Raw genomic sequence first — 13,882 nt, 5'->3', positions numbered from 1 at the left:
TGTCTCAGCCTGGTCCTGAGCTGCTGCCTCCCTCTCCAGCTTTATCTCTGGGTTCCTCAGGCAGGACTGGCTCTGTCCTTGGGCTGTTCCTGTACTCTGCCAAAGCTTGGAGACAAACCCCAACCCCAGAGCAGCAGGTTCAGATCTGAATCACAGAACCACAGGGAATTTAGGCTGGAATGGACACCATGGGACATCTGCTCCAGGGCCCCAGCCCAGGACAGAGCCAGCTTTGAAGTCAGACCCATTTTGAAGCTCAGTCCATTTCTGTAGCTCAGTTGCTCCTCTAGCCAAATTTCCACCATTTCATAGGCTCTCTGGGCTTTGCTCCATGTTAAACCACTTGCACTGGGAAGGATTTCACCCATTCTCTGAGCAGTTTTCCTTGCTCTAGGAGGTGTCCATTCCCTCCAGCCATGGCACTGCCACCTCTGGGAACTGTCCTGTTCTCTGTTTCCATACACAAATTTCCTCTTGACCCTCACTGCCATTTCTCCCCAGGATTTCATCTCCATCCAGGGCACTCCCTGCTGGCTCAGCAGCTGGCAAGGGTGGCCTTGCCCCACTTTGCCAGAGCTCTTTGTACCTGGTTATTCACTATCAAATACACCCTCACCATTCCCTCCCCTCCCCAGGAAATACCTGGACATTTCTAATTTTGCTTCCATTAGGAAGGAGAGGATGAGATCAGTTATTATATTTTTATAATAACTTTTATATCTATATTATATAAAATATTATATAATAATTTTTATAAAAATATATATAAATTATATAATAATTTTATAAAAATTATATCATAATTTTTATATTGCAGTAGGGTCTGTGTGAAGATAAAATACTTTCCCCATTTTGTTGGTGAAAGCTGGGACAAGCCTAGGACCGAATTTCTCAGTCCATGAGGATCTTCCCCATCCTACCCCTGGTGCCTAAAATCACCTGCACCTGCCCAGATTAATCCAGGGCTCTCATTGTGCAGAACTCAGCTTTCAGAAGCAGCAGAAATTTTTTCTAGATCACCTTTATTCCCCCTGGATTAGTACAGCATCCTTATCAACAAAATATTTCTTATTAAAGTTCAGAGACACTGCACATCCCTTTTTGTTGGTTGTTTTCCCTCATGTCTCCTCCTGTGTTTTAATAATCTGTGCTATTTTTATTTAGCATGAGCAAATAGTCTCAGACTAAATTAAACAAACCACTAGGACCTTAATTTGCCAAGCATTACCAAGGGTTTTTTTTGTTTAATTAAAAATACTTGAAAGATTCTGACTAAAAAGGCCAGGGAGTAGTAGTCAAAGGAAATGCTATCTAAAAAAAGTAATTGCTCATTTCATGTGGGCAGCTCAGGTTAAATATCTCCAAGGAACAGCCACATTTTGAAATGTTGAAATAGCTAAATTACTATTTCTGAAAGGAAGAAGGATTTTTCTGTAATTCATTAGATCTAAATATAGAATTCTCATTGCTTTGCCTGAGGTGCAATTACCACACCACCTTTTTTATTTATACAACCTGTTATCTAAGCATGCTTTAAGCCAAAGGTATTTCCACTTTTTTTTTTCCCTTCAGTTATGTTGTTATGGTAATTAAAAATCATATTTAGAGGAGAGTCTGAACAATCTGAAGCTGTAGCTTATAAAGTAGCGAGTAAAATACTTCATTTCTAGACCTAGATATTTATTTCTAGACATATAGAAATAAATATTTTACAAAATATTTATTAAATATTTTTACAAAATATTTAAGAATATATTTAAGTGTGTTTATAAAGATTTGGTGTCTGTGGAGCAGCTTTGCCCTCTGCATCTCCTCCAATCCTGTTCTGCCCCAGGCCACCCTGCAAGCCCAGGATCTCTCAGCAAATATTTCAGGATTGCTTTTCCCAGGATTTATGGACTGGCCTGGGGACCTTTTTGCTTCTGGTTGTGCATTTTCAAACAGATTTATAATACCATATCTATTTAATGGAAAAGGATAATGGCAGAGAAACAAAACTGCACAACCCAGGTGGGTCAGGGTGAATTTGAACGCTAAATTCATTATTTCAAAGGCCTTTTCCAACCTAAACAATTCTGTGATTTATCAGCCTGGCCTGTTAGCCTGGAATAAAAGGGTAACACTGCCACAGGTGGTGATAAAAATGGGGAGGCAGTTTTTACTAGACCCAGAGAGCAATGATTCATTTTACCTGTTCTTTCAGCAGATCTCAGAGAGTTTGGGTCACTGTAGGTGAATCCTGCACTGATGTTTGATGCTGTGGATTCCTTGAGCTCTCAGGTCCACAGAGAGAGCAGCAAAAGGACCTGCAGGGGAAGCTGGGGAGTAGGGGAAAGCAGGGGGGAAAAAAAGGAAATTATTCTAAAATATAAAATACAACCAGCCCCCATGGCAGCCCAGTAGAGCGGGTCTGTACCTTGGACAGAGATCAAGATTCTCATGGACTCCCCTTCCCCATCAGTACTTTTGACCTGCTTCCTCCTCTTCCTCCTACTTCCTTCTGCATCCTCCTCTTCCTCCTGCTTTTTTCTGCCTCCTTCTGCTTCCTCCTGCTTCCTTCTGCATCCTCCTTCTTCCTTCTGCCTCCTCCTTCTTTCTGCCTCCTCCTGCCTCCTTTTGCTTCTTTCTGCTTCCTCCTTTCTCTCTTCTTTCTACTCTTCCCCATCCTGCTTCCTCTCTTCCTCCTGCTTCTTTCTTACTCCTCGCTCCTGTCTCTTCTCCTGCTTCCTTCCTTTCTCTCCTTCTTCTCCTGCTTCCCTTCTTCTTCCCTTCCCTTCCTTCCCTTCCCTTCCCTTCCTTCCCTTCCCTTCCCTTCCCTTCCTTCCCTTCCTTCCTTCCTTCCCTTCCCTTCCCTTCCCTTCCTCTCCCTCCTTTCCCTTCCCTTCCCTTCCCTTCCCTTCCCTTCCCTTCCCTTCCCTTCCCTTCCCTTCCCTTCCCTTCCCTTCCCTTCCCTTCCCTTCCCTTCCCTTCCCTTCCCTTCCCTTCCCTTCCCTTCCCTTCCCTTCCCTTCCCTTCCCTTCCCTTCCCTTCCCTTCCCTTCCCTTCCCTTCCCTTCCCTTCCCCCTCCAACCCCAGGCAGTTCCCCACATCTCCTGACCTAGATCAGAACCAGCCAGTGGCTCAGTGTGTATTAAAAAATACACCCTGTGATTAATGTTTCTTGATTTTTCTTGCTCCTTGTCAGTGCCTTTTGAACAATTACCATTTTAATAAATGATCAACATGTCAGTGACTAAAATAGTGTTTGGAGAAACCGGGGCAATGTGCTAATCAGAAATCCACTGCACTGGTGCTGGAAAATGATGGCCAATATAGGATTGAGCACTTGACTTTTTCCTCCTCCTGGCTTGCTTTAATTGGAAATTTAAGAAAATGCTTTGACCTTTAGATTGCATTGCTCAGGTTATTTACAGCTCTGCTTGGAGCACCAGATTTCTTTTAATTTATAAGAATCCAAATCTTATCTAACATTACAGGAAATTAGGGTCTGGCCAGCCCTCTGCATCAGACTAATGATGCTGTATGGGGAACCCTTGGATGAAAAACAGTATAAAAACTTGTGACAACTTATAGAATGCATATAAACGAGGAAAAAACCCTAGATCTGATATCAGGAGGAGCCTGAATTTCATGTATTTTGGTAGGTCCTTCTCTCACTTCTTTTTTTTCTGTTGTGAAGTGAATCATCAGGCAAACTTCTTATTTCCATTAACTGCCTGTCAGGAATATTGTTTAGGAAAGCTGATTTTTTGACATGTCATTTTTTGACATCACGAAAGTTGATTTTTTTCTCTTCATATCCTGGAGAGAAAAGGCCACCAGCATCTCCAAGTCCTCCTCTGACCAAGAATGCCCAGTTTGGAGGCTGTGAGTGGGACAGTTGTGCCAAGAGGGACACACAGAGGGAATTGGGGACTCCTGCTGTGGTCTTGGGGAGTGTTGGGTGTGCTGACACATCACTTAAAATCTGATGGAAGGGATCCTAAGGTGTCACTGTCATATTTTCTGAAAAATCCCTTTGCCAGGATTTCTTCTCCTGGGAGGATGAGAACCCTCAGAAAAGAAAGAAAACAATAATTATCTCATTTGCTTCTCCTGTGTTTGCTGCTTTGGAATGTGGTCTGGAAATTGTTTACCAACTGGTCATTGTTTGATTGGTTTCATGTGAATTGTTTTAACTTAATGACCAATCACCATCACTGTGTTGGGACTCTGGCAAGTCATGAGTTTTTATTATTCATTTTTGTTAAGCCTTCTGTCTGTATCCTCTTTCTTTAGTATATTTTAGTATAACATAACATATAACAGCCTTCTAAGAACATGGAGTCAGATTTATCTCTTCACCTCATCCTGGGGACCTCACAAACACCACACTAAGGGATCGTCCAACTTACATTTCTGTCTTCTTCCCTCTGAGTTACCTGGATAATTTTTTATTCATCTTCTCTGAGCGACTTTCAACAACACAGATCCTTCCCTCATTTAATTTTTCTGGTTTTATTTTTGCCTCCTGCCATCCCAGGTGCTGGGTTTTGCCCCTCATTTTTGGCATACCATGGAACTGAAGGCTGGAGGAGCTCCTTGCACATCAGACACCCCAGATTAAAGCCCCAGTTCACTCTGCAGCTGCCAAACACATCTGGGCCAGGCAAGAACAAACCATCCCTGAAATCTCTGCAAACCTGAGGGGAAAGATAAAATTCTTTTAGGCAGCTGGACACTGACTTTTAGAATATTCATATTTTAGAATATTAAAATATTAATATTAATTATTATAATTATATATAATTATATAAATATAATTATTTAAATATAATTATTAATATATTAATAATTTAGAATATTTTGGAATATTCATTAAAATGTAGCCCAGCCATTTCTTTTAATGCTTTCTTATTATGCTCTTTAGAGCATGTAACCTATTCAATGCACTGAAGTACTCTTGTAATATAATATAATATAATATAATATAATATAATATAATATAATATAATATAATATAATATAATATAATATAATATAATATAATGATATTATATATAACAATTATATATTATATATTATATATTACATATTATATATTATATAGTATATAGTATATATATAGGAATATAAATATATATATATATTGCTGTATTCCTTCAGCACAGCAATAGAGCCCCAGGCATGGTCTGTGAGCTGACACTGCCCAGAAGAGCAGCTCAGAACTGCTCTGCTCCCAGAGTGAGCCAGTCCACATCAGTGTTCCCAGGAAATATCCAGGCTGGGTGGGTGCAGGCAGCCCAGGTAAATAATTTCTGATTAATCAATGTCCTCACTCCGTTCCCCCCTCACTCCATGAACACTCCTCCTGACATCTCAGTGTTTATCAGAGGTTTGATGGGTGCAGTCTGTATTTCTAACTGATCTCATTAAGCAGAAGTGCTTGTCATCAGCAAGAATTTCCAAGATGGATAGGAAGGCAGGCAGTGGTGACAAGACTTTCTGAGCAAGTGCAATATTAAACCCAGCAAAGATTTCACCTGGAGAAAAATGCACCACAGCTCCAAGCTAAGGCAGACTTGGGTGTCATTTCAGGTCAATATCACATTTTTTCAGCAGTCAGATGCAGTATTTAGTTTATCTTGGGGAACTTGGGCCTGTTCTCGATGATGATTCTTTTTTTAGACAATACAGCATTATTCCCATTGTAAACATAAGGTTGGGTTTTGCACACAGCGAAAATACCACACACCTCATGTACATCCAATGAGTACAAATAAATCCAATTTGAACACTGGATTAATATTATGCAAAAGTGAAACTTTTTTGTTTAAATTAATAGTCTTATATCTGTCGCAGACATCTTTTCATGAAAAATCCTTCCCTAGGATTTTTACTCCTGAGAAGCTGAGAGGCCTCAGGAACAAAATGTAAACAATGGTTATCTGCTGCTGTGGGATGCAACAGGTGCATCTGGGATTGGTCTCATGGGGTTGTTTCTAATTAATGGCCAATCACAGTCAGCTGGCTCGGACTCTCTGTCCAAGCCACAAGCCTTTGTTATTCATTCCTTCTTTTTCTATTCTTAGCCAGCCTTCTGATGAAATTCTGTCTTCTTTTCTTTTAGTGTAGTTTTAATATAATATATATCATAAAATAATAAATCAAGCCTTCTGAAAAATGGAGTCAACATTCTCATCTCTTCCCTCATCCAAGAACCCCTGTGAACACAGTCACATATATCTAAAATGCAGCTCAGAGTGTTATCAAATAGTTGTTAATGCCTCAACACTCAGCTGCATATTTTAACAACATGGTAAAACTTCTTACTGCACTTTATCCTTGAAAACCTCAATATTTTAATGCAAATCTTTCATGCAAAGATTTTATGCAGAGATTTGCTTTTTTCCTGACCTGTTCACTAAGAGTGTGCAGTACGATTTTGTTAGAGAATCTTTGATAAATAATAGGTTAAAAAGAATGTTAGCACCTCCTTTACTCTCCATCCTCCCTGGTGGCTGCATCACTTCTGGACCTCCCTGGAGAGCCCTGAACATATTCAGTGAGGCTGATGAGCTTCCATTACATGTGCAATCTCTGTTTTCATTACCAAGCTCTGGCCTTTCACAGGAGTGATTTTATGTCTTGACTGTGTGCTTCTCATGATTGCACTCTTGCCTTGTGAAAAGCTCAATCAGAACCTTGATTTTCTTTCTGATTTTTTTTTCCCCAAACCAGCTGAAAACCTTAGTGCTTCACTGGGTTTTTGTTAGCCGTGAACTCGATCTTGAGATGGAAACTTTGAGTTTCTTTCACACTCAGGAGACCACGTTTTTAATGAGTAGAATATAAAATACCTCAAATGAAGCAAAAGGAAGAAACTACAATGCAGAGTTTGTAAAAACTGGATTAAAAAGCACATTTTTACAGTTAATTCAGTACTCCCTGTCCTCCTTGATTACAGGTGCTGCAGGAAGATTGCTTCTAATTAGAAGCTGACTCCAGACCTGCACACCTGATTTTTAACCTGTTCCCAAGGCAGGTGGAGCAGACCACGGAGTGCCAGCCTGGAACAGCCTGCACTCAGGTGAGCCCACACCAGGTAATATAATATGATATATATAATATATATGAGATATATTTATATATAATATAATATATATTATATATATATAATATATATAATATAATATATATTATATATATATAATATATATATACCACCCAGGAGGGTAGCAAATCCAGACACTGACACCCAGGAGGGTGATACATCCATTGGTGATGCAGGAAAAAATCCATCTTGGGGCATCTTGGTGAGGGGAGATGCTGCAGTTCAAGAAAACCCTGAGATCTCTGGGATTGTGATGTATTTCTCATTGGGCTCTGAGATCCTATTCAGATCTTGGTATCCTCATGGAATATCAAGCACTCCTGAGGCAGTGAATAAAACACACAGCAAAGTCATTTTAATGAGCAGATTGTTATTGGGAAATGTGATTTCAGAGGCATTTGGTGGGAATTCAGGTCTGGTGTAGAAAACACCTTCTGCAAAGGTGTGGAAATGCAGAAAAATGCAGAAAATGGAAATACCCTTTTCAGGTTAAAATAACTCCAGTTCTAATCTTAAAGGAAGAAATTTAATGGGAAAAAAAAAAAACCCAAAAAACAAACCTTACAAAAAACCCCACAAAACCCAGGTTAAAACAAAGCAAAGCAACATGTTTTTGCTCAGATTTTTGCCATGTATCAGTCCCCATCTTTCAGAGCAGGGCAAGCAACAGTTGACATTTCTCCATTTCTCATTTATGGTGACTGGAGTAGGCGTGCCTACAGATTTTTGCATTTACCACAGGCAGTCTCACTACAGAAATTCTCTAATCCTCTTCAAGCACATAATTACTCTGGGGAGCCAGCTGAGCTGGAAATGGAGAAGGCCATGGGATGGAGGGGCTGCTGAGCTGCCATTCCACGCCCAGCATGGGGACACAGCCCTGGGCCAGCACAGAGAGCCTGTGGCCACAGCCCCATCAGCCAAGAGCAGCACAGCTGCTGTCTGACAGAAAAAGGATTTCAGGGCTGCCTTGTGCAGCGTCAGCTTATAAATCCTGGGTTTGTTCAGCCCTGCTTGGAAAGTCTGTGCTGGCAAATGAAGGAGCCCTGGCAAGGAAAGGTTGGATAGTGGGATGTGACGGTGTTAAATTATCTTGGTAAACTTCTTGCTCTTTTGTGATCACTGGGAATGACTTTGGGAGATGGGTTTTTAAAACTTTTTCTCTCAGCACTTTTAATACAATAAAAATAAAAACCCACCAACCATTGGTGAAAATAATATTTTTAAAAAATTTTTTGTCTTCCTAAGAATTTCCTTGTATTATTGTTCTTGAACAGCTCCTTTTCTTTTTTTCTTTCTTCTCTTTTTTCTACATCTTTATAAATGCATGTGTTATCTGTCGGCAAAGATCCCATGTTAACTTATGGCAGAAACTGACCATAAATTTCTGTCCCTGTAAATCCTCCCAGTCCCTCCTGGCACTCCAGGGACTCCCTTGGAGATCAGATGAGGTTTCCCTGTCCATAATTCCCTGCCCTGACAGATTTTCTCCATCACCAGATCCCCTTTGACTCCCAGCTCAGCTGAGTCACCTCACACAGTCCCTGTGTGAAAATGGGCACACAGCTGGCAAAGGAGGATGCATGTGAGCTGGGGCAGAGCAGGAATAGGGAGCTTGAGGAGGAACAGAGGAATAGAGCTATAGGAAGCTTGACTTATGGGAGAAGTCTAAAAAAGCTTCCCTTTAAGCTGAACAAAGTTCTTTTTGCAAGGGAAGCCAGCTCCTCGCTCTGAGCAGGATTAAAGCAGGACAAAAGCAAAGGAGCAGCCCTGAACACCAGGACAGGCAGGAAAATCCATGCCTGGAGGAGCTGAAGGGCTGCAAAGCTTCTGATGCTTTAATCCAGCCCAGGAGGGAGAAGGAGCTGTGCAGGAAAGGGAGCCTGGCTCAGACAGATGCTGCTGGATCCTGTTCTCCTACACAGGAATTGGCAGCTCCCCCTGACAGAGCCCACCCTGCTGAGGGGCCCTGGCTGCAGCCTGGAGCCAGATTTGGAGGCTCAGCCAGGATTCTTTCATTTATAAGCCTGAAGTTGAGGAGTGCTGGTGATAAACATGCTGAACCTTCCAGCTGCAGATTTTTGTTAGACAAGAGGGAAGAGAAAGGGATCAGAGGGATCATAATCCAGGAGCTCTGCAGTGAGAGGAGGGATGCTGTCATATTCCATTTACTGTTACATGCCTGCTCCTGTTAATGGGTTTTGTTGCCTTCACAGAGCAAAGTTACCCTGACTTTGACAGGGGTTGGAGCACGCAAACCTCATCTGTAAGGCTCTGTCACAGCCATGCCTGTGTGGCACAGAAGAGCCGTTTATCAGAGAATTTTGGGCAATTCTAGTTAGCTTTCCCATGTTGCTTCAGTGAGGAAGAAAAGGGAGTGTATCCAGAGAAATGGAGCAGAGAAATGGAGCAGCAATATCCAGGGGGTCCCTGCAACAGCCAGTGGTGTAGAAGTGTTGTGGGCTGTTCCAGAATCCTGAAAGTGAAAAATCTCAGCCAACCACACCATATTCCAATGATCCCTGCTGGGCTACAGAGCCTGTCCCAGTCTGTGACCGTGTTCACAGGGGTCTCAGGATGAGGGAAGAGACAAGGATCTGACTCCATGTTTCAGAAGGCTTGATTTATTATTTTATGATATATATTACATTAAAACTATACTAAAAGAATAGAAGAAAAGGTTTCATCAGAAGGCTAGCTAAGAATAGAAAAAGAAAGAATGATAACAAAGGTTTGTGTCTCGGACAGAGAGTCTGAGCCAGCTGACTGTGATTGGCTGTTAATTAGAAACAACCGCATGAGACCAATCCCAGATGCACCTATTGCATTCCACAGCAGCAGATAATCAATGTTTGCATTTTGTTCCTGAGGCCTCCCAGCTTCTCAGGAGGAAAAATCCTAAGGAAAGGATTTTCATGAAAAGATGTCTGCGACACCAGCTTAGTGGAGACAGCTGTTTTTTACTCAGCTCCCCTGTTCCACCTTGTACATGAGTTTAGACTCCAGGTCCTGGCAAATAAAGTGCCTTCCTATTGTCTGTGGATATGAACATCTGCCAGTATCAGCTTTCCTGATTCACAGGCCTGTGCTAATATTTGATTTTCTTTGGTGAATTAAAGCTCTTCTTCTGGAGCAAAGGGCTCTTTTGTCAGGTTAATTAAATCCAGCAGTGCTGCTGAGGTTGCAGCTGTTAGAAATTACGAAAAGAAGCAGGCTTGTGTAAGCCTAGGGATCAGTGGAGTGTTTTATGGCTTATACAAAGATTTGTAAGCAAAGAAAGAAAGAAAAAAAAATTCAAAGCAGGGGGCCAAAATGTCTAAATCAAAGAATTTTTTTCTGGCTGAATCTTTCTGGCATCTTGGATGTCAACCTGATGGATGCTCCTCTCCCCAGCAAAGTTGTACTGAATATAATGGAATAACTTACACTGCTGAAGAGGAAACTCAGAAAACTCAACAGAAAACCACTTGAAAACTCACAGTCTCTTTGCTGAGATGATGCTTCATATTCTTAATAATACTAATGTTAAGTAGCAAAATCCTTTGCTGTCCTGAGGCCAAAGTTGCTTTAATAAAGGAGAGAGAAGAGGCACAAGATGTTGAGCCATGTCTCTCCTGCCTGTCTATCTAATTAACATTGGATATTAACTAAAATGTTAAGTAATCATCTCCAGTAAGGGATATGGAAATGAGAATGCTTCAGCTAGAGAAAATTCATTGGCATTCTTCAATAAATTCATACCAATGCTCAAGTGGCTCCATGTTTTCAAGCTTCTTTCTTTCCTCTCTTTTTCTATTCATATTGACAAAACCCTGTTCCTGAACATCAGGTCTGGGTTCACCATTATAATAGCTCTAATCCTAATAAATGTCACCCTGTGTTAGCATTCAGTATTTTTTTAACAAATTCTCTTACTTTTATTGAGCTTATTCCTTTGGCAAATATATTAGTTATTTGGTATTTAAAAGGTCATCTTGAGCAATATTTTGAAAATCTATCTTCATTGGTTTCAACCCAAAATCTCAGATTACAGGTGTTCTAAATTTTGAGCTCCATCTAAACATTCCTGTCATAAATAATATTTCTGTAGTTTTGTGAGGCATGGATCCAATGCTTCTTGGATTTTGGGCATATATGAAAAAAGTGTCAATATTTTATTTGCAGTTAGTTGGATTTGTAGTTAATTTTCTTGCTTTCTGAGAAACAATTTAATTTACCTCATAAAGCTTCATTGATTGCACAAACACTCAGAATTAACCTATAATGAGTTATTATTTAGGGTTGTGGAGGTGAAGCTGGACCTCCCTCAGAATATCCAGTGCCTGTTTCTACATCTTAACTGCCAAATCCCATTAAATGTTGTCACTTCAACGTTATTGGGCCATTTTGGAGGTGGTGTGGCGTGACTGCCTTTTAGCTTTCTTTGGAGACCGTGGGTTTGTTAACCTGAGCTGAATTCCTAATGTCCATATTCACCCATGCTTTAATGCCCATGCCCACAGACAAGGAATTTGCAAGTCTGCTCAGTTCTGATGTGAATTGCAAATTCTTAGAAGTGCTTGGAGGAAGAAAGCTCTTCCAGAGAATATTTGTGTTATCTCTTTTCTCCAGGTGTCTGCTTTTTAACGTTTGCAGAAGAAACATGAATACCATTTTGTAGGAAAATTCTTAATGTCAATATTTGTTATCAATGGCTTTTATGTCCCCTTATTCCTGGAGCCTTTAGGGAGGATGTTGCAAGGGGAAAGCACTGGAAATCCCACAGAATGACAAAATAATGAAAGTGAGATGAGTATGGGGCTGCCTTCATGGTTTTTATCTTGGAATTTCACAGCAAAAAGCAAAGAGGGAGGCGACTGCACTTACAACAGGGCAGAGAGAGAAAGATGTCAAGCATGAAAAATCCAGGCTCCCTTTGAGCTGAATGTAGGAACATAATAGAAAAGATAAGTGAAACCTTTAAAAATCATAGGCATAGCAGTGTGTTCTTCAAATAAGAATGATTTAATCAAGGTCCTGCAGAAATTCCTACAAGACTCCCAGGCAGAAACTTTTCACAGCTGTTTCTTACAGGGTGCAGGTGTGGAAATGTTTTATTGTCCTGCCTTACCAACCAACCCTTTATGCCTTCACAACCACCTGGTAATGGACTGTTAATCTCAGCTCCACATAGGGCAGAAAGAGATATGTAAATTCAAACAGATTAAAATTCAGATTGCTGGAAGTCACTTCCATCCTTGGCTATAGCATCTACAGCCCTGTACTACATTTTTAGCATAAACAGAGCAGTAGAATTTAACCCAGGGTAGGTCTTTCAGAAAGATCACCAATAAATGCCCAGCTAATAGATAAAATAAGCTCTTGGCACTGCAGAGTTTCAGCAGTGCCTTTGGCCAAACTCCTTCATTTGTGTGTGTGTGTTGCCAGCAGACTCCTGAAAAAGTTTTGTGACTTCATTTTCTTCATCCAGAACTCAGTTCTGAGACCTTTCACAAGATCAGCCCTTGAAAGACCATTAAATTAACTTTCTGCCTGGATGCAGGATTACACACTACAGGAAATGTTTCCTGCAATTTCTTTTTGTGGCATAAAAATTGATGAATTTTCAGCAGTCATTATCTTCATCAAACCCAACCTGTTCTCATTAGACGTACTCCAAGAAGAGTTGATGTTCATTTGTTTCTGGTGCCATCTGCTTTTACTGCTACGACAGACATTTGTGGGAAATTGAATATGGTAATGCTCTTTTTGCACCCCTTGTGTAACAAAAACTTTGAAATGCCTCTGTCTGAAAAGCAGACCAAAATAAAGGAGAAAACACAAATCCAAGGTGAAGTTATTTAGCTTTCACTGCCAGCCAGCTACTCTAAGCAGTTTGAATTAGTTTTTTGCATTGTATTTCCCAAATATCTTGCAGCAGTCAAAAATCTATGAAAAAATGTCTAATTAACCTTTTTATTGCTGATAGAGTTTCTACTGTCAGTGTCCACTGTCACCTCACTTCTTTCAACAGATCAGGATCAAATAGGCTTTATGAGAATGCAGTTTAAGGGTGAAACTCTCCTTGACTGCTTCCACCTGAATACATATTCAACCTGTTGGAGCTGAACATCCAAGATTTTATTGTATCCTTTCTTTTGGGTTATTAAATGGGGAATTAAAAAAAAAAAAAAGTCTGTATTTTCCTTTTGTGTAAAGGTTTCATAATGGAGTGGCACAGTGCATTCAGTATGGCTGAACTGTATCAACTTCATGCAGTCCAGGTAATCAGAAAAATAATTTAACAAATATTCTCATTTTCCTCTTCTGAGTAGGTTTTGTGCTGTTTACTCAAATGAGAGTGAGCTCTTTTGAATTCTCATGGCTGGGCTCTTTTCCATGGTTTTTATAATAATTTTCATCCTTGTGCCAACGAGAAAAGTGAACAAGGGCGAAATGTCATTGCCTTAATATACTGTGGTGTCAAAAGTAATGGTCAATAATAAAAGGGAAGGAAGACAGACTGTTTATTCTGGAAACAGGATCTTTATTTTAATGGGAAAGGTGAACAATGCAAACTAAATTCTACCTATGAAAGCCTAAATAGGATTGTCTTGCTGTCTGTGACATGATTATATGATTATATCTGAAAAATTTTATTAAGAATTATTATATCTGAAAATTTACTTTGTTTTAAGATAGGACTCAGCTGGGAGACACCATTTTGAGCTGAAACACAGTTTAGTTGAGCAATTCCACAACCTCCCAAAATATTATCCTTCTGTGAACTTTATCTGATAGCAAACATTT

At 40.3% G+C, this 13,882-nt stretch overlaps 1 long non-coding RNA gene across 1 annotated transcript in view; it reads left to right on the top strand.

The window, feature by feature from the left end:
• Window positions 1-13,241, top strand: part of LOC135449772 (uncharacterized) — a 34,367-nt gene extending 21,126 nt beyond the window's left edge. Inside the window, exons 2-5 of the long non-coding RNA XR_010440833.1 lie at window positions 4,523-4,648; window positions 5,146-5,286; window positions 6,947-7,069; window positions 13,107-13,241. This is a non-coding gene — a long non-coding RNA (uncharacterized LOC135449772). The remainder of the gene's footprint in view (window positions 1-4,522; window positions 4,649-5,145; window positions 5,287-6,946; window positions 7,070-13,106) is intronic.
• Window positions 13,242-13,882: the final 641 nt, after the last annotated feature.

This window comes from Zonotrichia leucophrys, chromosome 6 (genome assembly GCF_028769735.1).
Source record: "Zonotrichia leucophrys gambelii isolate GWCS_2022_RI chromosome 6, RI_Zleu_2.0, whole genome shotgun sequence".
NCBI classification, from domain to species: Eukaryota; Metazoa; Chordata; class Aves; order Passeriformes; family Passerellidae; genus Zonotrichia; species Zonotrichia leucophrys.
The sequence above is the reverse complement of the archived record's forward strand: the minus strand, read 5'-3'. Positions and strand labels throughout refer to the sequence as shown.